Raw genomic sequence first — 24,734 nt, forward strand, 5'->3', positions numbered from 1 at the left:
CGAAAAGCTGAAAGTTTTTTCACTAAGATCAGGAACAAGACAATGATGCCTCCTTTCATCACTTCTACTCAACATAGTATTAGAAGTCCTAGCCAGAACAATTAGGTCAAGAAAAAAGCACATCTAAATTACAAAGGATATAATGACGTACCCCTGAAATTTATACAATGTTATAAACCAATGTTACTACAATAAAAATAAGTAAATAAATATAAAAAAGCAGTATATAAAAACAAAAACAAACAAAAATAAATAAATAAATCAGAAAGGAAGAAGTAAATTTGCTTTTGTTTGCAGATGGCATGCTTTTCTATCTAGAAAACCCTAAAGACTCCACACAAAAAATCTGCTATAACTGATAAATAAAATAGGCAAAGTTGCAGGCTACAATATCAATATAGAAAAACGAGTTGCATTTTTATACACTAACAGTGAGCTCTCTGAACAAGAAATTTGAAAAAGCAATCCCATTTAGAAAACCAACATAACAATAAAATACTTAGGAGTAAATTCACCTAGGATGTGAATGTTCTATACTTCAAAAAAGTGTAAGATATTGTTTGAAAAAGACACAAAGAAATGAAAAGATATGCCACGTTCATGTATCAGAAAAATTAATGTTGTTAAAATGTCCACAGTACTCAAAATGATCTACAAGTTCAGTACAATCCCCATCAAAATTCTAATGGCGTTTTTCTCAGAAATAGAAAAATAACAGTCCTAAAATTCTTATGGAACTACAAAGGAACCAAATAGCCAAAACAATCCTAAGAAAGAAGAACAAAACTGGAGAAATTATGATTCCTGATTTCAAGTTATATTATAAAGTTATAGTAATCAAAACAGAATGCTGCTATGATAAAAACAGACACATAGTCCAAAGGAAGAGAATAGAGAGCCCAGAAATAAACCCAAGCATAGAACCTCAACTCGTCTTTGATAAGGGTGCCAAAAATACACAATGGAGTATGGATATTCTCTTCAATAAATGGTATTAAGAAAACTCATTATCTGTAGGTAAAATAATGAATTTGGATACTTATCTTCACAATACATGAAAATTAACTCAAAATGAATTAAAGTCTTAAATGAAAGACCTGAGACCATAAAATTCCTAGAAGAAAACATGAAAATATCTCCTTGACATTGGTCTTGGCATTTATTTTATGGGGATGACACAAAAAGCAAAGGCAACACAAGCAAAAATCAACAAGTGAGACAACTTCAATATTAAAATCTTATGCAGATTAAAGGAAACAATCAACAAAATGGACAGGAAACTTATGGAATCTGAGAAAATATTTGTAAACCATACATCTTTGATAAGGGGTTAATATCCAAAATACATAAGGAACTCATACAACTCAATAGCAAGAAAACAAATAACCCAATTAAGAAATAGGCAAAGGAACTGAATAAGCATCTTTTCAAATAGACACACGAATATCCAACATGCATATGAACAGGTGCTCAATATCATTAATCATCAGGGAAATATAAATCAAAGCCACAATGGGCTTTTACCTCACCCCTGTTAAGATGGCTATTTTCAAAAGATAAGACCTAACAAGTATTGAGGAGGATGTGGAGAAAAGGATACTCTAGTATATTGTAGGTGGAAAAATAAATTGGTACAGTCATCATGAAAAATAGTATGGAGTTTCCTCAAAAAATTAAAAATAGAATTGCCTTATGGTCCAGCTATTCCACTTCTGGTTATACATCCAAAGGAAACAAAATCAGGATCTCAAAGAATTGTACGCACCCCACCATATTTATTGCAATTTTATTCACTTTAGCCAAAACATAGAAACAACATAAGGGTCCATCAGTGGATGATTGGATCAAGAAAATGAGGTGTATAAATGTACAATATTACTCAGCCCTAATAAATGATGAAATCCTGTCATTTGCAACAACAGGGATAAACCTGGAGGACATTCTAAGTGGAATAATCAAAACACAGAGAGACAAATACAGTATAATCTTAATTATATGTGGATTCAAAAAAATTTAAACACATAGAACCAGACTATATAAATTATAAAATTAAAATTATATAAAATTTATAATATATGAAATCATTGAAATGTAGAGAAAGTGTACCAAAAAAATGATGCAAAAGAATGTTAACAGAAATGCAAACTATGGTGAAAGAACTTTTCTTAAAATATTATTAATCATCTTAAAAGTAAGCAAATGTAAACATTATTAACAAATATATATGATTAGATTTTTATGAACATTTAAATCTAGGAAAATATTCTCTTGTTTACAAGAGAAGCACTTAATCTCAAAACACAAACATATAATGATTTAATTTTAAAAGAGAGATATACATATTAAAAATATTCTAATAAAATAACTGTTGTATCCTATTAGTATGAGAAAAGCAGGTATAAAATAATTAAAAATGAATCAATGAAGTGTTCAAGAAGATACGATAATCAAGAATTTACGTACATCCAATGTAACCTTAGAATTTTTACTTGAAAAAGTCAAATAATTAAGAAGTATAATTAGCAAATTCATAATGACAATGGAAAATTTGACAGGTAAAGCTGACAAAAATTAATAAAGATATTTTAGAAATGCACAGCAAAATAACAATGTTAGCAAAAACATATAAATATATAAAGTAAACACAGTAAATTTAAATATTTTAAATTTCAAATTTAAACTATTCAAAATTTGAAAATGTATTAAAGATCCCTAATAAAGAAATATCAACAATTTTCAAATAATTGTTAGCATGCAATTATTTCTGATGACAATTTATTTAAAATCCACAGTGAAAAAACTTTAAGAAAAAACTGACTGGTTGTAAACTTTAAAATATAATGCTTCATTGAGGAGAAAACATTGACTTTTGAAGCATTGAAGGCTAAATACAAATTAAACCTAAAGTACGTAGAAGAAATGGTATAATTCAGTTAAAAATAAAGTTAATAAAATAAAGTTAGATGGGTTTAAGACTGTTATAATATGGTTTCTGGAAAATGCTAACAGTAGCAACAACTCGCAAAACTGATCTAGAAATAAAGACAAGCATATACATGAGGTATATAGAGAAATGTCTAAATGCAACGGCTGTACAATTTCAGAAAGAATATTTATTTAAACATTTTAAGATAATGTGACAATTTTTGCCTAAGAAATTTAAACTAAGAAGTTAACTTATTTAAAATAAAAATTATAAATTTACTCTAAAAAAAAGGGAAAATGTGAACTAACCAGTCACTTAAAAATATTGTGATAAAATATACATAATATAAAATCTACAATTTAAACCATTTTTAAGTGTACAGTACTGTGACATTAAGTACTTTCACACTGTTGTGTAACCATTACCAATATCCATCTCTAAAACCTTTGATCATCCCAAATTATAATTCTATACCATTAAGTAATAACCCTTCATTTCTTTCCTGCCAGCCCCTGGAAATCACTGTTTTACTGTCAGTCTCTACGAATTTGAATATTCTAGGTACCTCATATAAGTCCCTTGTGAGGAGCTTATTTTAATTAACATAATGCCTCCAAGTTTCTTCAGTGGTGTAGCATGTATCAAATTTCATTACTTTTAAGGCTGAATAATGTTTCATTGCACATATACACTGCATTTTGTTTATCCATTCATCCATTGATGGACACTTGAGCTGTCTCCACATTTTGGCTACGGTGAATAATGTTGCTGTTAATGTGGAAGTGCAAATATCTGTTTTAGTCTCTGCTTTTAATTCTTTTGTTGAATATACCCAGACGTGGAATTTCTGGATCATATGGTAATTGTATGTTTAATTTTTCAAGGAATGTCACCAGCAATGCACAAAGTATCCAATTTCTGCACATTCTCATTAAGACGTTATTTTCTGTTTTGTTTTTTTTTAAATAATAGTCATTGTAATAGGTGTGAAGTGGTATTTCACTGAGGTTTGATTTGCATTTCCCTATTGCTTAGTGATATGGAAATCTTTTCACATGTTTGTTGGCCCTCATTTATCTTCTTTGGAAAAATGTCTATTAAAGTTCTTTGTCCATAATTTAATTGGGTTATTTTGGTTTTGTTTTTATTGTTGTTCTTGTTGAGTTATAGCATTTTTTAAATATATTCTGGATATTCATACCTTATCAGATATCTGTTTTGCAAACAGTTTCTCACATTCTGTGAGTTGTCTTTTTATTCATTTGATAGTGTCATTTGAATCACAAAAGTTTTTAACTTGGTGAAGTCCAATTTATCTCCTTTTCCTTTTGTTGCCTATACTTTTGGTGTCTTGTCTAGAAAAATCATTGCCAAATCTCGTTTCATGAAGATTTACCCCTATGTTTTCTTCTAAGAATTTTATGGTTTTAGCTCTTACGTTTAGGTCTTTGATTCATATTGAGTCAATTTTTGTATATAGTATAAGCCAAGGTTGCAATTCATTCTTTTGCCTGTGGACATGTAGTTTTCTTCGCACGATTAGTTGAAAAGACAGTCTTTTCCCCATTGAATTGTTGGCAATCATCAAAAATTATTTAACCATCCATGTGAGGGTAATTTCTGGGTTCTCCATTCTATTCCGTTGCTTTATAGGTCTGATTTATGTTGTACCACATTGTTTTGATTACTGTAGCTTTGTTGTAAGTTTTGAAATCAGGAAGTGTAAGACTTCCAACTCTGTTCTTTTCCAAGATTGCTTTGCCAATTTGGAGATAATTGAGATTCCACATGAGGTTTGGAATTCAATTTTCTATTTCTGCAAAAAACATCATTGGGATTTTGATACAGTTTGCATTGATATATATAAGATATATATATCACTTTGGATAGTACCAGTAGCTGAATAATATTGTCTTCCAATCTAGGAAAATGAAATGTCTTCCCACTGTTTGTGTCTTTAATTTCTTTCAACATTTCTTTTTTACTTTTCAGTGTAAAAGTCTTTCACCAACTTCCTTAAGTTTATTTCTAAGTAATTTTTCTTTTTCGTGCTATTCTAAATGGAGTTGTTTTCTTAATTCATTTCCCAAATTTTTCTGTCTGTGTGTGTGTGTGTGTGTGTGTGTGTGTGTGTGAGAGAGAGAGGAAGATCAGCCCTGAGCTAACATCCATGCTAATCCTCCTCTGTTTGCTGAGGAAGACCGGCCATAACCTAACATCTATTGCCAATCCTCCTCCTTTTTTTTCCCTTTTTCTCCTCAAAGCCCCAGTAGATAGTTGTATGTCATAGGTGCACATCCTTCTAGTTGCTGTATATGGGACACTGCCTCAGCATGGTCGGACAAGTGGTGCATTGGTGCGCGCCCGGGATCCGAACCCAGGCCGCCAGTAGCCAAGCGCGCGCACTTAACTGCTAAGCCATGGGGCTGGCCCCCCAATTTTTTGTTTTTAATGTATGAAAGGCAACAGCTTGTTGTGTGTTGATTTTGTAACCTGCAATTATTGCATTTCCCTAGTGGTTAGTGATGTAGAGCATCTCTTTATATGCTTTTTCACCCTCATTTATCTTCTTTGGAAAAATTTATTATTTCCAAAAGATCGTGGTGTTTTTCTGAGGATTCTTTAGGGATTTCTAAACATAAGATTATGTCATCAGTAGAAAGAGATAATTTTTCTTCTTCCTTTTTTTTAAAATCATGCATCAATTTGTTAGAAAACTGTTCCTTTTTTGCACATTAACACTAAACCTTCTTTTGTTATCAAATATCCATGTAACATTATGTACAAAATACCTTTCATACCAATAGACTTGTATCCTGTACTAAAATACTAATACCCCTAACTTTGTGGGGGGTGCTTAGAGATGCTGGGGATTACAATTATTACACAAATTTAATAAGATGGAAAAAAATAAACATTTATCAGAGTTGGCAAATCAAGTTGGAGACAAACTATGTATTCACCACTTAATTCATTTAATTCCAAGCCCTAATCAGAATCATCTTGGTACCATTTAAAACTCTACAAAAGTTAGAATATGGCAATTCAGAAATAACCTTATCATGAAGAAATACTATCAAAGTTACTACAGTGTTAAAATTATAACAAGCATCACAACAATTACAATTTATTATAAAAGGGAGTTCATAACAATCCTTAAACACATTAAAAGAAAACCTCTTACAGAATCTTACTTATGACTGGTACGATGTTCACTACAGTGGAAGCAGCCTAGATGACAGTGTTTGGGGCACTTGATACCCAGTGATGATTTTGACAATCCCCTCACCGAATTGGAGCAATTGGCTGGGCTGGAGGGGTACCTATAGGGGTACCTCCACAGTGACAGAGCTGCAGAATGTTTGTGGAGTTGTTCTGAAACTGTAGGACAGCCACATAGCAGTTCTTATTCTCTTTGTGTTCATTGTGTTGCCTTTTATGGCTGCAGAATGAATCCTCCAGCACGAAGAAGTTATTGCATATATCACTGTGAAAAGTTGCTTGGCCATCTGCTGGCTACTCTGTCTTCCTGTGTCTTTCCTCTCCAAGGTCACAGGCCTTGACTATGTCCACACGGAAGCTTGCTCAAGTTTCTGGGCTGCTTGGTGTCAAAGCTGAAGTAATTACACTGTAAGGGAGTAGCTCTGCAGTGGATGGGCTTGGGAATGCCCATGGTGGCCTTGCTGGGGCAGGAGTAGCTCCACTTGGAGCACTTTTTGTATTTCTCCTACTGGCACACTCTACTGTGCTTCTGGAGAGTGGCTTTGCTGGCACTCAAGAAGTCACAATGCACACTTGAAGTTGTTTCTGCTGTTCTTGATGCAGCTGTGCATTGTGAGGTTTCCTTTCATTGTGCAGTGGACATTGCAGAAATCATACTCAAAAGGCTTCTCCTCCAGTGCAAGTAAAAAAGCCTTTTTAAGTATGAGTTTAATTTGGACTTGGCTTTGGAGAGCCAACACTGAGAGTATGCATCCGCAGTGTGAGATCAGAGGTGGATAGTGTGCTGGCTGGAGTTGGGGCTGGCATAGGGGCATTCATTATATTGTAGTTGAAGGGTCACTCATTGGAATGCACCTGCAGGTGCTTTCTAAGGCTGCTGATGTTGGCAGTGAAGTAGTCATCCATCTTACGCTTGCAGGGCTTCACACCTGTTTGTCATGTGGTTCCTCAGCTTATCCTTCCAGCTAACACATTTACCACAGACTTTACATTTGTGGGATTTGTCTCCCATGTGAATTTTTAAATAATGCTGCATGTCCACACGCAGTCTTCAACTGGCAAACTGCATAGCAACACGTAAGACTTTTATGAGTGGGCAGGACTGCAGGATTTTTGGCCTGCGACTTGGCAGGGATAAAAAGGACAGTGGCTGTCTGGTTTCCATTATTTTCCACAGGCAAACAACTTTGACAGTCCAGTTCAAAAATCAACTCTGGAGCTGTAACTGTGGTTGTCTGTGATGGTTCTGGTGTGGTAAGAATCTGGGTAGAAAGTACAGCTTTCTCTGATACAAACTATACCATGCTGGGCTACCCTGGTGGTGCTAGTTAGCTGGCAGCCACTTTGCTTGTTAGCTAGGATTATCCAGGTTGCTACGCTGTTGCTTGCAGATGCCATAGATGTGAATGTCAGGATTCAGCTCAACTTGCACTGGCGTGTCACGAGGAATTTACCCTGAGCAGGGAAGCTCTCTTCCTTACTAATGTTCACGGCTACAGACTGAGAGGTCCCCAGATAGGGTGCCAGGGTAGGTGGTGCAGAACTTACAGTACATAATGTAAGGACTTTTCCTTTTATTTTTCCAGACATGCTTAGTCTTTCTCTTCCTCCTTTCCAATTTAGATGCATTTATTTCATTTTTTTGCCCTAATTGCCCTGGCTAGGCCTTCCAGTGCTATGTTGAATAGAAATAGTGAAATCAGGCTTCTTTGTCTTGTTCCTGATCTTAGTGGAAAACTTTTTGATTATTCAACATTGATTATCATGTTAGTTCTATTATTGTTATTATTGTCATTATCATTATTATTTTGATGTAGTTTCCTTCTATTCCTAGTTTGTCAAATGCCATTATCTTGGAAGAATATCGAATTTTGTTACAAGCTTTATATGCATCAATTGAGATGATCATTCTTTTATTCTTTTAATATGGTTAATAGTAATGATTGATTTTACTATTTTTGAATGTACTTGCATTACTTCAACAAATTCCACTTGGACATGCTGTATAATGTATCCTTTTAACAAGAGACTGAACTTGGTTTTCTAGTATTTTGTTGAGGATTTTTCATCGATGTTGATAAGATTTATTGTTTTTTAGTTTTTTTTTAAATTTTTTGTTTATTGCAGTAACATTGGTTTATAACATTGTATAAATTTCAGGTGTACATCATTATACTTCTATTTCTCCATAGATTACATCATGTTCACCACCAAAATACTAATTACAACCCATCACCACACACATGTGCCGAATTAAACCTTTCGCCCTCCTCCCTCCCCCCTTCCCCTCTGGTAACCACCAATCCAATCTCTGTCTCTATGTGTTTGTTTATAGTTGTTATTATCTACTACTTAATGGAGGAAATCATATGGTATTTGACCTTCTCCCTCTGACTTATTTCATTTTGCATAATACCCTCAATGTCCATCCATGTTGTCACAAATGCCTGGATTTCATCGTTTCTTATGGCTGAGTAGTATTCCATTGTGTATATATACCACATCTTCTTTATCCATTCGTCCCTTGATGGGCACTTAGGTTGCTTCCAAGTCTTGGCTATTGTGAAAACGCTGCAATGAACACAGGGGTGAATGTATCTTTACGCATTGGTGTTTTCAAGTTCTTTGGCTAAATAACCACCAGTGGAATAGCTGGATCATATGGTAGTTCTATCCTTGATTTTTTGAGAAATCTCCATACTGTTTTCCATAGTGGCTGCACCAGTTTGCACTCCCACCAGCAATGTATGAGAGTTCCCTTCTCTCCACATCCTCTCCAACACATGTTGTTTCCTGTCTTGTTAATGATAGCCATTCTGACGGGCATGAGGTGATATCTCATTATAGTTTGATTTGCATTTCCCTGATAGTTAATGATTTTGAACATCTTTTCATGTGCCTGTTGGCCATCTGTATAGCATCTTTGGAGAAGCATCTGTTCAGTTCTTTTGCCCATTTTTTAATTGGGTTGGTAGTTTTTTAGTTGTTGAGATGCATGAGTTCTTTATATATTTTGGAGATTAAACCCTTATCAGATGTATGGTTTGCAAATATCTTCTCCCAATTGTTAGGTTGTCTTTTCATTTTGTTGATGGTTTCCTTTGCTGTGCAGAAGCTTTTTAGTTTGATGTAGTCCCATTTGTTTATTTTTTCTACTGTTTATCTTGCCCGGTCAGACACGGTGCTTCAAAAGATGTTGCTAAGACAGATGTCGAAGAGCGTACTGCCTATGTTTTCTTCTAGATGTTTCATAGTTTCAAGTCTTACATTCAAGTCTTTTATCCATTTGGAGTTAATTTTTGTGTATGGTGTAAGGTAAGGGTCTACTTTCATTTTTTTGCATGTATCTGTCCAGTGTTCCCAACACCATTTGTTGAAGAGACTTTCTTTTCCCCATTGTATGTTCCTGGCTCCTTTGTCAAAGATTAGCTGTCCATAGATGTGTGGGTTTATTTCTGGGCTTTTGATTCTATTCCATTGATCTGTGTGTCTGTTTTTGTGCCAGTACCATGCTGTTTTGCTTACTATAGCTTTGTAGTATATTTTGAAGTCAGAGAGTGTGATACCTCCAGCTTTGTTCTTTTTTCTCAGGATTCCTTTAGCTATTCGGGGTCTTTTGTTGTTCCATATAAATTTTAGGATTCTTTGTTCTATTTCTGTGAAAAGTGTTGTTGGAACTTTGATAGGGATTGCATTGAATCTGTAGGTGGCTTTAGGAACTATGGACGTCAGAACTATGTTAATTCTTCCAATCCAAGAGCACAGAATATCTTTCCATTTCTTTGTGTCTTCTTCAATTTCTTTCAGCAATGTTTTATAGTTTTCGGTATACAGATCTTTCACCTCTTTGGTTAAGTTTGTTCCTAGGTATTTTATTCTTTTTGTTGTAATTGTAAATGGGGTTGTATTCTTAATTTCTCTTTCTGCTACTTCGTTGTTAGTGTACAGAAATGCAACTGATTTTTGTACGTTGGTTTTGTATCCTGCAACTTTACCATATTCATTTATTACTTCTAAAAGTTTTCTGGTGGATTCTTTAGGGTTTTCTATATGTAATATCATGTCATCTGCAAATAGTGACAGTTTAACTTCTTCCTTTCAAATTCGAATCCCTTTTATTTCTTTCTCTTGCCTGATGGCTCTGGCTAGGACTTCAAGTACTATGTTAAATAGGAGTGGTGACAGTGGGCATCCTTGTCTGGTCCCTGTTCTTAGAGGGAGAGCTTTCAGTTTTTCACCATTGAGGATGATATTAGCTGTGGGTTTGTCATGTATGGCCTTTATTATGTTGAGGTACTTTCCTTCTATACCCATTTTATTCAGAGTTTTTATCATAAATGGAGGCTATATCTTGTCAAATGCTTTCTCTGCATCTATTGAGATGATCATGTGATTTTTATTTTTCATTTTATTAACGTGGTGTATCACGTTGATTGATTTGTGAATGTTAAACGATCCCTGCATACCTGGAATAAATCCCACTTGATCATGGTGTATAATCTTTTTAATGCATTGTTGTATGCGATTTGCTAGTATTTTGTTGAGGATTTTTGCATCGATGTTCATCAGTGATGTTGGCCTGTAATTTTCTTTTTTTGTGTTGTCCTTGTCTGGTTTTGGTATCAGGGTAATGTTGGCTTCATAGAATGAGTTAGGGAGCCTCCCCCCCTCCTCAATTTTTTGGAAGAGTTTGAGAAGGATAGGTACTAAGTCTTCTTTGAATATTTGGTAGAATTCACCAGGGAAGCTGTCTGGTCCTGGACTTTTATTTTTGGGGAGGTTTGTGATTACTGTTTCGATCTCCTTACTGGTGATTGGTCTATCAAATTCTCTACTTCTTCTTGATCCAGTTTTGGAAGGTTGTATGATTCTAAGAATTTATCCATTTCTTCCAGATTGTCGAATTGGTTGGCATATAGCTTTTCATAGTATTCTCTTATAATCTTTTGTATTTCTGAGGTGTCTGTTGTAATTTCTCCTCTTTCATTTCTGATTTTACTTATTTGTGCCTTCTCCCTTTTTTTCTTGGTGAGTCTAGCTAAAGGTTTGTCAATTTTGTTTACCTTTTCAAAGAACCAGCTCTTGGTTTTATTAATTTTTTCTATGGTTTTTTTGGTCTCTATTTCATTTATTTCTGCTCTGATTTTTATTATTTCCATTCTTCTACTGATTTGGGGCTTTGTTTGTTCTTCTTTTTCAGTTCCTTCAGGTGCATTGTTAGATTGTTTATTTCAGATCTTTCTTGTTTGTTGAGATAGGCCTGTATTGCTATAAACTTCCCTCTTAGAACTGCTTTTGCTGTATCCCATAAATTCTGGCATGTTGTATTTTCATTTTCATTTGTCTCCAGGTATTTTTTGATTTCTTCTTTGGTTTCTTCATTAACCCAGTCGTTGTTCAGTAGCATTTTGTTTAATCTCCACGTATTTGTGGCTTTTCTGATTTTCTTCCTATAGTTGATTTCTAGTTTCATAGAGTTGTGGTCAGAAAAGATGCTTGGTATTATTTCAATCTTCTTAAATTTATGGAGACTTGTTTTGTGGCCTAATATGTGATCAATCCTCTAGAATCTTGCATGTGCATATGAAAAGAATGTGTATCCTTCGGTTTTTGGGCATATCCTTTTCGGAATGCTCTGTATATATCTACTAGGACCATCTATTCTCGTGTGTCGTTTAAGGCCAATGTTTCCTTATTGATCTTCTGTTTGGATCATCTATCCATTGGTGTAAGTGGAGTGTTAAAGTCCCCTACTATTATAGTATTACCGTCTATTTCTGTTTTTATATCTGTTAACAATTGCTTTACATATTTAGGTGCACCTACATTGGGTGCGTAGATATTTAGAAGTGTTATATCCTCTTGTTGGATTGTTCCCTTGATCATTATGTAATGCTCTTCTTTGTCTCTTTTTACAGTTTTTGTTTTAAAGTCTATTTTGTCTGATATATGTATTGTTACCCCAGCTTTCTTTTCATTGCCATTTGCGTGGAATATCTTTTTCCATCCCTTCACTTTCAGTTTGTGAGTGTCTTTCGGTCTGAAGTGTGTCTCTTGTCTGCAGTATATATATGGGTCTTGTTTTTTTATCCAATCAGCCACCCTATGCCTTTTAATCGGCGATTTAGTCCATTGACGTTTAAAGTAGCTATTGATACATATGTACTTACTACCATTTTTAAACATTTTTTTTTCTCAGTGTTTTAGTAGTCTTTCTCTGTTCCTTCTTCTTCTCTTGCTCTCTTCCTTTGTGGAAGATGGCTTTCTTTAGTATTATGTTTGTGTTCCTTTCTCTTAGTTTTTTGTGTATTTTTTTATAGGTTTCTGGTTTGTGATTACCATGGGGTCCATACACAGAACTGATGGTCTCTTTAGTTTAACCTTTGTCTGAAAGATCTACTGTTTAACTCCCCTCCTTCCACATTTTATGTTTTTGATATCATATCTAACCTCTTTTTTGTGCATTTGTATCCATTACCCTCTTATCATGGAAATAGATAATTTTTCCTATTTGTGGTCTTCTCTTTTCCTTAAATAAGTCCCTTTAGCATTTCTTGTAGTACTGGTTTCTTGGTGACAAACTCCTTTAACTTTTGCTTGTCTGGGAAACTTTTTATCTCTCCTTGCATTTTGAATGATAACCTTGCTGGGTAGAGTACTCTTGGCTGTAAGTTTTTTCCTTTTAGCACTTTAAATATATCGTACCACTCTCTTCTAGCCTATAAGGTTTCTGCTGAGAAGTCACCTGATAGCCCTATGGGATTTCCTTTGTATGTAATTTGTCTTTCTCTTGTGGCTTTTAGAATTCTCTCTTTATCTTTAATTCTGGACGTTTTAATTATGATGTGTCTTGGTGTGGGCCTCTTTGGGTTTATCTTGTTTGTTGCTCTCTGTGATTCCTGTATCTGGATGTCTGTTTCCTTCCTTAGGTTAGGGAAGTTTTCATCTATTATTTCTTCAAATAGATTCTCTGCCCCTTTGTCTCACTCTTCTCCTTCTGGGACACCTATAACATGGATGTTAGTGTGCTTGATGTTGTCCCAGATGTCCCTTAGACTGTCCTCACTCTTTTTTAATTCTTTTTTCTTTTACTTATTGAGATTGGGTCATTTCTTCTAGTCTTTCATCCAGCTCACAGATCTGTTCTTCTTTATCCTCTACTCTACTTTTGAGATCTCTAGTGAATTTTTAATTTTCAGTATTGTATTCTTCATTTCTGATTTGTTCTTTTTTTATATCTTCCATTTCTTTGTTTACATTCTCACTGAGTTCATCCATTCTTCTCCCAAGATCAGTGAGCATCCTTAACTCTTTGTTTGAACTCTCTGTCGGGTATGTTCCTCATTTCTGTTTCACATAGTTCCTTTTCTGGGGTTGTGTCCTGTTCCCTTACTTGGAATGTATTCCTTTGCCTCCTCATTTTGCCTCTTTCCATGCTTGTGTCTATGTATTAGGTAGGTCAGCTACGTCTCCTGCTCTTGGATAGGTCACCTTATATAAGTGATGCCTTATGAGGTCCGTAGTGTGCTTCCCTCAGTTCTGAATGTTCCAGGAGTGACCCCTATGTGAGTACATGTGTCCTTCTGTTGTGACCTGTTTGTTCTCCCTGTAGATACCCAGAGAGGCCGAGTTATGCTCCTGGACAGCTGTTGTAATGTTCAGCTGCCTGTAGTTGTTGTGGGCCCTTCAGTCTCTTTATCAGATTTGGGGAACCCCAGCACAGCTGGCTACAAGTTCTAAAGCACATTTGTGTTGCAATATTTCTTTTAAGTGAGTAGGCCCCCAGAGTGGCAGGTTGTTAGGCTCAGGGGCTTACAATTGCTATAAGCCTCTGGCCTCTATGTCCCTAGTCAGCTCTCTGTGGATTGCAGCTGGGTGGTGCTGGCCTCTTGCATGGGAGCTCCCAATTGTTTCAGTCTTTGGAAGGTGGGGCAAACCCCCTATGTGGGTCTTTGTGAAGCGCAAGTCTTCTGAAGTTGACAAGCCCCACCACCCAGAGGTCCACACACACAGTCAACACAGTCCTGCTCCATGTGCGAGCCCCCACCTCCTGAAGCTGACCCAGTCTCTCCACAGCGGGACCCCCACACACTCCACCCCCCAAACACTCTCCACCTACTCCTTGTGCACACCCTGCCCCATTGAAGTGGGTCCAGTCACCAGGCTGCAGAGAATCCAGTCACCAATCTATGCAGGCCCACAAGTTGCTTAAGGGCTTGTTTTTGGGTAGGGCCAGTCCCTAGGGTGGGCTGCCTGCCCTGGCTGAGCTGGATTAAATCAGTGCTCTAGTGGGGGGGGCAGACCCTCGGCTAGCAGGCTCCAGGGAGAACTCCAATGGCATCTGTCAGAGTCTGTGTCAGCACACCCACACCAGGCCACAACAATGGCCGCCGCCAATGTCCCATCCCTGGAGAGGTCTCACCTCTCCCTGAGATGCACTTAGAGCCTATAAGGTGAGTCTCTTTTCACCAAAGCACTGTGCACCTTTCTTTTTGGTGATTTTAAGTTGCTTTCTGCAACGAGTGAATTTGTGTGTGGGCCCTTTAAGAGCCAGTTTTAATTTCTTTGTGAACCAGCTTTTCTGGGGGTGCTCCCCAATGTTTTAGTAGCAGGCAAAGTCAGTTATTATGCCACTTGTCTCAATTGTGCTGGGTACAAAAAAATGCCTACTGCATGTGTGCTCCCAGCTCAGGGCCCCACTCATCCACGGAGGGCTGCAGACCTTTGGGCTTCTCCCAGGTGGCCGTGAAGCACTGTGGCTTGTGAAGGTGGCATTTTTTCTCTCCAGAAGGGAATTTCTGCCTCTTCCACCTCCATTAGGATTGTCATTTGATGCAGCAGTTTCTCTTATCCAGTTTTCAGTTCTCTCTCAGTGGTAATTTTTCCACAAGTAGTTGTAAGTTGGCTGTCTCCATGGGAGGATGTGAGTTCAGAGTCTGCCTATGCCGCCATCATGACTTCTCTCTCCCCCTTAATGTATTTTTAAATCTTAATACATTTCCAAGGACATTTGTCTGTATTTTGCTTTTCCTTTTAAATGCTTCTCTTATTTTAATGAATCACAGCTTTCTGAAAGGATGCAGAGAAGTATGTTGAAGTTCTGAGAATCTCTAAAATCTTTGAAAATTAAGCATCTTCAGCATCCAAAGAGTCAGACTTATACAGCTCTGGCAAATTAATGAGAGTATTTTTTAGCAAAACATGGCAATGGGCCACACCCCTTAATAAGTCACTCTAGACACTGATATGAGGAAGTTTGACACTGCCAGAGTAGAAAATTCTTCTTACACCCAAAGAGGTGCCTATCATGATGCTGCTCAGAGGGGATGCTGATCTAGCCTTTTCAGGATCATCGCTTTTATTTCATTAGTGTGAATAGGTCACAGGCAACACAGTCGTGCTAATAGTGTGAATTCATTATTTCATTAGTATGAATAGGTCACACTAATGTCTTTATATTTAGCAACTTGTTTATGAATTTTGAATTCCACAAAATCTACAGTTATACTACTTTCTCAATATAGTTTTACAGATAAAATACACTCTATTATCTATCCTACAATCTGAAGAACTAAAATGTATGCCAGCTGACACAATCATCAAGTTAAAACTCTTTTAATAACCTGTCAATTCAGTCAAATAAATCATTTGGCTGTTACTATTTTATGTTTTACAAAAGAGATTGATTAAACATCCCAGTACCCTGGGAGAAAAGATTCTGTTTTAACGTTCAGAGAGGGCAACAAGGATTAGAAAAATATGGAAAAGTAGAAAGGAATATTATAGGTGGTTTTCTAAATATTCTGTGACTATAAGAAAAAGGAAGGGGTATATTTGTGTCTTCTAGTAGCATGCAAAAAGAGATGAGTTTGTTATTTAAAGTAAAAATATCACAATTTTAGCCCCATTTTAGGTGAAAGACTGGAAACAGATGAAAAGACCATTAGAAAATCTCTAGCATTCTGAAGCCATAATGAGGAAAGAAAAAGACAATATTTATTTTTCAGAGTATTAAATTTTCCTTTTCCTGTACTAGTCAATGTTGAGCTTTCATTCTTCCGTTTAATGCCATTGTAGATATTTTATTTGCAAAATGAATTAATTCCTCATTTTAAATTTCCTTCACACTTTGTATCCTTAGTCAATTTCGTTAGAAACTATCCCTTGGAATCTTTTTTGCGTATGTTTACAAACATTAAAATTAGTGTCAAATAGTCTCACTTGTATAATATGAAAATATAGATAGGAAGTTTAATTAAACAAATAGCTATTCATTAATAAATCTTAGAAAAATATAATTACCTACCACTCATTTAATTTAATTGACACATTTAGTTGATCTTTCCATTTAATAATCTAAACACTATTAGCATGTTAACTAGTCAATTAAATTCATGATGACTAATTGTTTTTATACATTTATTTTACCTAAAAGTAAAATGCATAGATGTATCACTTATCTCCATTAAAAAGTTAAGAGCTACTGATTTCATATTTGATAAAATATTTAACTACAAGTAGAAATATCATAATAAGAAATGTATTTTGTAAACTGGAAATTCATGTAAAAGTTGTAAATTTTCTCTAAAATCATGTAAACATCTCTCACATAATGTAAGTAAAAATTTGGCTCAAAATGCTATATTTTTATGATATATATGTTTAAGTTATCAAAATAAAAAACAATTAATGTCCATTATCAAAAATCCCAGTAAGTTGAAGTGCAACTGGAATGGAAGCAACACAAATGTCCAGAGACGGAACGAATTAATAAGTAAAATGTAGTACGTGTATACAGAGGAATATTATTCAGCCTTAAAATGGAAAAAAATTCTGACACACATTACAGCATGAATGAACACTGAGGACATTATGTTAAGTGAAATGTCGGTGACACACACAAAAATCTGTAAGATTCCATTTATCTGAGTTTCTTAGAGTAGTCAAATCATAGACATAGAAAGTAGAATGGTGGTTTCGAGAGTCTGAGGGGAAGGAAGAATGGAGACTTATGGTCTAATGGACACAGAGCTTCAGTTTGAGAAGATAAAACTCCTTTCATCAGAGGTGAAAAGGAGTTGTGGGGATTAATATTTGTGATGATTACACAACAATGTGGAAATACTTAATGCCACTGTGCTGACAGTACACTTAAAAATGGATAAGATGAGGGCCTGCCCGGTGGCATAGTTATTGAGTGCACACTCCGCTTTAGTGGCCTGGGGTTCGCAGGTTCAAATCCCAGGCACGGACCTATGCACCGCTTATCAAGCCATGCTGTGGCAGGCACACCACATATAAAGTAGAGGAAGATGGGCACGGGCATTAGCCCAGAGCCAATCTTCCTCAGCAAAAAGAGGAGGATTGGCAGCAGATGGTAGCTCAGGGCTAATTTTCCTCACCCCCCCAAAAAAATGGATAAGATGGTAGCAAAAATTAATTTAAGAAACTCGCCCAACACTTACAGTTACTAAATTACCTATTGATCTTTAAACAGATTTAAAACTCTATCAATCTTCAACAATAAGGGAGATGGAAATGATGGAAAATAAGCTCTCATGTCAAAGAAATTAGTCAGAAGCACTGTGAGGTCCTTCAGAAGAGCGATACTGAGGGCCATAATATGAGATTTCATACAGTTACTAAGGGTATAGACTACATGTTAGAGATATGAGGGTAGGAAGATCACAACGTTTTGGGAAATGCAAAGTACATTTGACAGGGAGGAAGTATAATTCCACGAGGTCTGATTTTAAAGCAACCAACTAAAAACCTCCAGTAGAATGCTGCCAGTACAATATTGATGTTCAAGCAATGGAGTTCAGGATTGCGTGAACCTTTTTCACTGCTTTTCTCCATCTTGACTGGCATTCAAACATGGGATGGATATGAAAAGTGGTGGCAAATGGAATGACCATGGAGGAGGTGGACTCCTTTTCCTATGTAACTTCATTGAATTATACCATATACTTAAGACTGAATTAGCATCCCTATTTCTGCAGCCGTGATTGTATTTATTCAACAACCTAGAACAGTTTCAGCTCCAGCAGATCAGAGATGAAAATGCCTTTAAATGTTTAGATTGTCTTAGAACTGAAGAAGAAATTAATTTATTTCTGTGGTCGGGTAAAGAATTAAGGAGTTTTATTTTCTCTTCTTTACCCAGTAAAGTTTGTATTTCTGTGACTTTGAGGGGAAACAGTCTCATAACACAAAGTGCCTTTTTACAGTTAATGAAAGTTTGCATTTAGTATTGTAGTGTTGCATTAGGGGAAATATTCTAAGAAAGTCATTATTGTTTTCAGCGTACAACTCAATAAAGTTAAACTAAAAGCACTAACAATTCCAAATTAAGTTATTTTTCCATTTGCAGACTCAGTCCTTCCATTTCCTTGACCTGAGAATGTAAGTCCTCTTGTTTGAAAAGTAAAAATGCCTTCCAGACTAAGAAATGATAAAAGTAATTATCTGATTTTGGTAGGTTTAAATAAATTTTGATATATTATATTTGTGTAATCCTCATTATCAAAGACATAGTTTTATAGAGTTAAACACTGATTTAATTCAACTTCTAAGAATATTGACTGTGCATTATATAAGGCAAGTGTGAATATAAATGACAAATTATGTGAATAATTTCCTCCTGTCCACTTATGTTACTGTCATGTAGTACAAAGACACACCATGTTCTTGCAATTTATCAAGTATTTTTATTTGCTATGCCAATTAATGAATAATAAAGCTGAGAGGTACTTATTTTGAAAACCTTGAAAATGAGGAAAAAGTTGAATGAAGTTGAAATTACTTTTATGCCCAAGTTAAAACTTTTTTGCAAAAGGCAGATAAAGTATTTGAAATAGGTTTCATTTTCACACATGTATGTATCAAGAAATATGTAATTCAGATAAAGTATTGTAAATATTGAAAATTTTCTCATTTTTTCCTCCATTTGAAGTGTCACTTCTGTTTAAAATCATGGAAAACTGGAACACCATCTCGTATTTCATTCTCCTAGAACTCTTTAATCTCAGAGGAGCCCACCTATTCCTCTTTGTGATGGTTCTAAAATTGCTTTGAACTCTTTAGTGGGCAATGCCCTCATGATTCTCCTGGTTCACCCGGAACCCCAGATCCACACGTACTTCTTACTGAGCCAACTCTCTCTCGTAGACCTGATCCTGGTTTCCACTATTGTGCCAAAATGGCTGCTGATGCTTGACTGGCAAGTAGTCCATCTCCCCCACTGGCTGTGGGTTGCAGATCTTCTTTTTCACTCTGGGATGAGGCAAGTTCTTCCTTTCACAAGTACCAGTTGCTCCAAATCATCAGCAGTTGTGAATCTTTTCAATCTTTCTCATTTTATTTATTGTATTTGGTATAGTAACTCATTTTGGTTTTAATGTGCATTTCCCTGATGTTAACGATGCTGAAGACTTTTGCATTAGTTTATTGTCTATCTGTATGTCTTCCTACGTGAATGATTCTTTTAGACTTTCACACAGATCTGAACACAATTGTCTGATTTTAAAAAGCTTGCACTCAGGGAAAGATCAATTTTAAAGATAGGACTAGACACCCTGCAATTCCCTCATTTTAAATATCCATGTGAAACAGCTATCCTTTCCCTCGCTAAAGAACAATGTATTCCCAAATGGAGTCCCTATGTTGGGTAAAATAGATAACAGTTTGTGAGAAAAATGGTGTTTAGTTTAGAATGTGAGTTCTGACAGCAGAACTTTACGACTTGAAGCCTTGGTTAAGCCTGATAACCTTAGGAATATTGCCTAATCTCTCTGGGTCCCATACAGTTCTTTGACTATTAAATAAATGAGTAACTGTAAGATGCTAATAAATGCAAGACATTTAAAATTTTGCCTGATACTTAAAATTGCTCAATGAGGCTTAGCTGTCAAAAAAAAAAAAAAAAAAAAAAACCAAGTAAATTATCTGAATGTCTTTTGCTCCATTAACTTACATATCCATATTTTTTGGTGATCATTTAATCAACTCATGAATCCATCAAAAATGAAAACAAGCAGAATCACTAAGATGAAGTGATTCTATCTTTTTTATCTGCCTCTCTGTAATATGCAGTCAGTGGAATAATTACGTTCATCCATTGACTGCAAACACCCGGGAGACTCAGCATTGCAGCAAGTGAGGTCCACCCAGTGACCTTCCCTGGAGCTTCTATCTAGTGTAAGAGACGTGTCATAAACAGAACCCTTAAAGACAGTGTACTCTCAGGCCCTGAAGAGTGGAAATAAAGTATGCTACTTAAGAGGGAATGATGGAAAAGGAGTCAGAGAAGGAAGATTTTTTTTTTCTTCAACAAAAGCTTAATCTCACTTTGTTCAGCCAATGTTGATACAGACTATCTCCCTTCCCTTTGTGACACTAGGACTCTTATACTGAACCCTGAAGAATGTCTGATCTGTCTCAGTGCCCCCACCTACCTCCACACAAGAGACTGCTGTATGTTCCCTTCACTTCTTTCTCTGGATTTTCTCTGGAGACATGGCTCCCCATGTTATCCTATTAAAGAGTGGGTCTTTTCTCTCCGAGAAGCCACACTCTGCCTGACTTCAAGGTGGTAGGTGTCCTCTTTATTTCTCCTTGCTCCACCAAAACCATTTGTCCCCCTTCTCCCTGTACATCTTCAGGTAATTTGAAGTGAATAACTGGATTGAGGCATCACCCCATACCTATCAGTCACTCTGGAGAAAGTGACATTGAAGTAGATGCCTTAATGGTATGAGCAATGGCCAGACACAATTGAAGAGAAGGTTACTTGTAGCTTCTGAGGTGCCAGAAAGCCAAATGTCTTAAATATAAAAGGACTAAGCAAGAATGTCCTGTCCTGTGTGTGTAAAGGGAAGAGGACCTTGGGTGGATGTCGGGTCCACATCAGAAAGAGATGCATAAGTTATGTTCAGAATGCAGAGAGCAAACCTAAACACAGACAGCGAAGCCACAGATCAAAGGTGTAGTCCTGACAGAGCTGTCTAGTTATGAGCAAGAAAGAGAAGCAAAGAAAAGAGATATAAAAAAGAAGGAATTCTCCACAGAGGGAGGATTTTAATTGAAATCTTAGATATCGGGAGACTTTGAAGCCCTTAGAAAGAATAGAGAGGAATGTTTATGTGGAAGAAAGAATATAGGTTAAAGCAAACATGAAAGGAAGACAAGTAAACACAAATGCTTCAGTTTCACTGAAAATGGAAACTAAACACAGAGAGATTCATGGGTATTTTAATGTTATTGTAATGGAATGCATATGGAATGTAACCCATGAGAGATTTTGCATACTCAAAATGATGTTCCAGGATGTGTGATCTAGAACAGGACAAAAAGTGCATTTATGTGGGGAGAAATTCGAGGCAGAGAATTACTTGAATTATAATTACAATATTATAATACTTTAAGTTTTGATCTCATAAGATCAAATCCTAAGCATTTTGAATAAAACACACTGGAATTGTATTAGGTCCATGACCCTAAAATTCACAATTCAATAGGAATATTAAGGATAGAAAACAACTATCACATGAAATTTTCTTTTTCCCGTTCCATATCAATTTTTTGAACAATTTTGGTGAGTTATTTCTCATTAATAATTCCACATTGTCATGATCAATAATAACACATTACCCTGTGGCTCACAGCTTTCCACTCCAGAATCCCTGGAGTTTGTTCCCTGTACAATTCTTTCAGGAAGACTCCAGAACCACACATCATCATATGCAGATGTGAACTAGCAGGATAAGGAATAAGAAGGTTGTGCATCTCCAGTCCCAACACTCTTCTGTTTCCTTTGTTCAAAATTTAGTCAATTGGCCACACTCCTCTGGCTACAAGGAGAGCTGAGAAGTGTGTGATTGTATGTGAGCGGTGCTGAGCTAACACAGATCTGTTCAATAGAAAGAGAAGGGTAGAATGGATGCTTTAGAGCTGCCATGGCCACACAAGGTATGCAGCCCAAGAGAGAGAATACCCAATGAGAGGCACTAACATAGAATAGGTAGGAGATGATTTGTGGATGGAAAAGGGCAGAAATAAAGACATTTCTGATTCCTGGCTGGGGCAATTGTATATGATGGTGCCATTTACTATTTTGTGGGTCTTACTTGGGTAGTTCAGTGTTGGGAATAATGAATTTGATGTCATTCTGAGGCGCAAATTACAGGATTCTCTTAAGTTGAAGCGGTAGTAGTAAAGTCTAGACATAAGATCACCCTGCAATAATTTTTTGGATATGATGTAGTGCCATGAAAAGTCAGAAGGGCAAAACATGGTTAATGAAAACATCAAAAAGCTAGCATAAAATGGAATTGTGAGCAGCTCAGCTGATTGCTTTCAGAATAAGGAGCATTGCTTTGCACTCTCACACACATCTGTGTACATATGTATACGTATGGGTGATAAGCCCACTCACACATTCTCATTCAACATGCTGAGTTGCTTACTCCCCCAAAGAGCCTCACGAACCTATATTATTTTACCAAGAAGTGAGTACAATTATATTTCTGATTCACCACATTAAATGCACTTTATTCAGTTATATTCTGTCATATCTTGAATCTTTTTTAATCTCGCTTTCTTTCTCTCTCCCATTACCTCTCTCTATCTCTCTCTCTAGTACAGAAGAGCTTAAATGCATATTTAAAGCATGAGGAAATAATAATAATAGTACAGTAATAATTGATATACTAATAGAGTAAAAATAGAAACAATAATAATAATCAAAAAACAATAATAGTCATTGTTTCTGAGTGCTTACTATGTGCCAGGCTCTGTTCTATGTTTGTGTGTGTGTGTGCATGAATGTACGTGTATGTATATGGGTTTATGTGTATGTATGTTTAATGTGTCTTATTTAATATTCAAAAAACCCCTATGAATCAGATCCTGTTACCATCCTGATTTTATAGAAATTTATGTCAGATTAAAATTTCTTGTCTGATTATTGTTTTGTATACAGATAGGACAAAAAATGAAATATATTCAGGATACTATATTTGCATTAAATTTTCTTGTTTATGTCTTTTCAAATCATTAGGAAAGTTTTAATGTGTATTGCTACCTTCTTAATATAATTGAGTCAATAGCACACTCATTTCTAGGCTAGTTAAAGCCTATGATGCATCAGTTGTACCCATATTCCATATCAACACCTTTCAATAAGTAATGATATTATTTCGTCTATATTTAGGGCAATTCAGTGTTTGACCTCTGCCTCTCCCATGAAATTCCATTGGATTTGAGTGACTTATCAATAAAAACCAATTATTTTAATCAGTTGGTAACCAGACCAGTAAGTCTGATATTTAAAATTTTTATGACAGAACTTACAATTATTATATCAAGTGGGCCATTTATATTCCAGGTATTTTATAAAACTTCAAAAGATAAAAATGGTGCTGTCATTTATGTAAAATATAAGCACACACATCAGACTTAGTATTCTCCAGGGTTTTCATACAAATACTTTTCAAACTAAATATTTTTCAGGAAGAATTGACTTGAGGTTTTTTCTCTTCTATTTGTTTTATAGTCAAAACTTAATGTAAAGACATAACATAGGAGCATATCAATAGTTGTTTAATCTATTAAATTATAGTCTTACCAATATTAGCAAATAGTTGGCCTCTAGTTAAATCTAAATTTAAAAAAATATTCTGTAGTCTTTATTTGTGTAATAAGAGATCTGGAACAGATGTGATTTTTCATTCTAGTTAAGTCAAAATTAATGGATATATTACATTTTGAAAATTTTGATAAATGCAAAATGATAAAAATAAATTTAGTGTAGTGCAATCATTGAGTACATGATACAGTAGGACTATTTTTTTAGGGGAGAAAAGATTGGAACATGACTATAGCTAGAAAACAATTTCAAAATGGGGGTGAAATCAATGGACCATTTGAATAACAACCCACTAAAGAGAATTTGATTCACTAGTTAGAATAAACCTATTAAGTCCTAAGTAGTTTCATAAACAAAACCAAACAATTTGGCTACTGGTACAAACTAGTTGGATTCCTGGTGAAATTAATTTAGGGTCTCATATAACTTATTTGTGAATGAAGCCTTTTTTGATATAGGTGTAAATCTAGCACACACATTTTGACCAGAAGTAGATACTGCTTGAATGGAGTGAGATATGCCTAGAAAACATAATTATGGACTGTTATTTTCTTTATATTAAATTTTCTTGGTATGAAATGGCCTACATGTTTTATTACAATGTTACTCTGTTTCATTCTCCATAACCACAGTCTAAGTTTTCTTAAAATAAAGTGACTATTTTCAGCTAAAAAAAAGTTTATGTAGAAAATAATTAAAGATCAAAGGTTAATTTTTGCACCGAAGTGACTGAACTCATTGATTCCTTCTGTCAAGTGATAAATACTTTGCATATATATAAAGACACAAAATCTTAAAATACACAGTAAAAATTTCCTTGAAAAAATCTTAGATTCAAAAAATTTTTGGCTTTTATTGATATTGACCGATAGATCATACATTCTGAATTTGCACAAATTCTTATATACAGTTAAGTAACCACTATCCATGTAAAAACAA

General features: G+C 35.4%; 1 pseudogene; it reads right to left on the reverse strand.

The window, feature by feature from the left end:
* Positions 1 to 6,106: 6,106 nt before the first annotated feature.
* Positions 6,107 to 20,677, reverse strand: LOC101401181 (uncharacterized; annotated as a pseudogene).
* Between the last annotated feature and the right edge of the window lie 4,057 nt (positions 20,678 to 24,734).

This window comes from Ceratotherium simum, chromosome 1 (assembly GCF_057802395.1).
Source record: "Ceratotherium simum simum isolate JZ-2026a chromosome 1, ASM5780239v1, whole genome shotgun sequence".
Classification (NCBI taxonomy): Eukaryota; Metazoa; Chordata; class Mammalia; order Perissodactyla; family Rhinocerotidae; genus Ceratotherium; species Ceratotherium simum.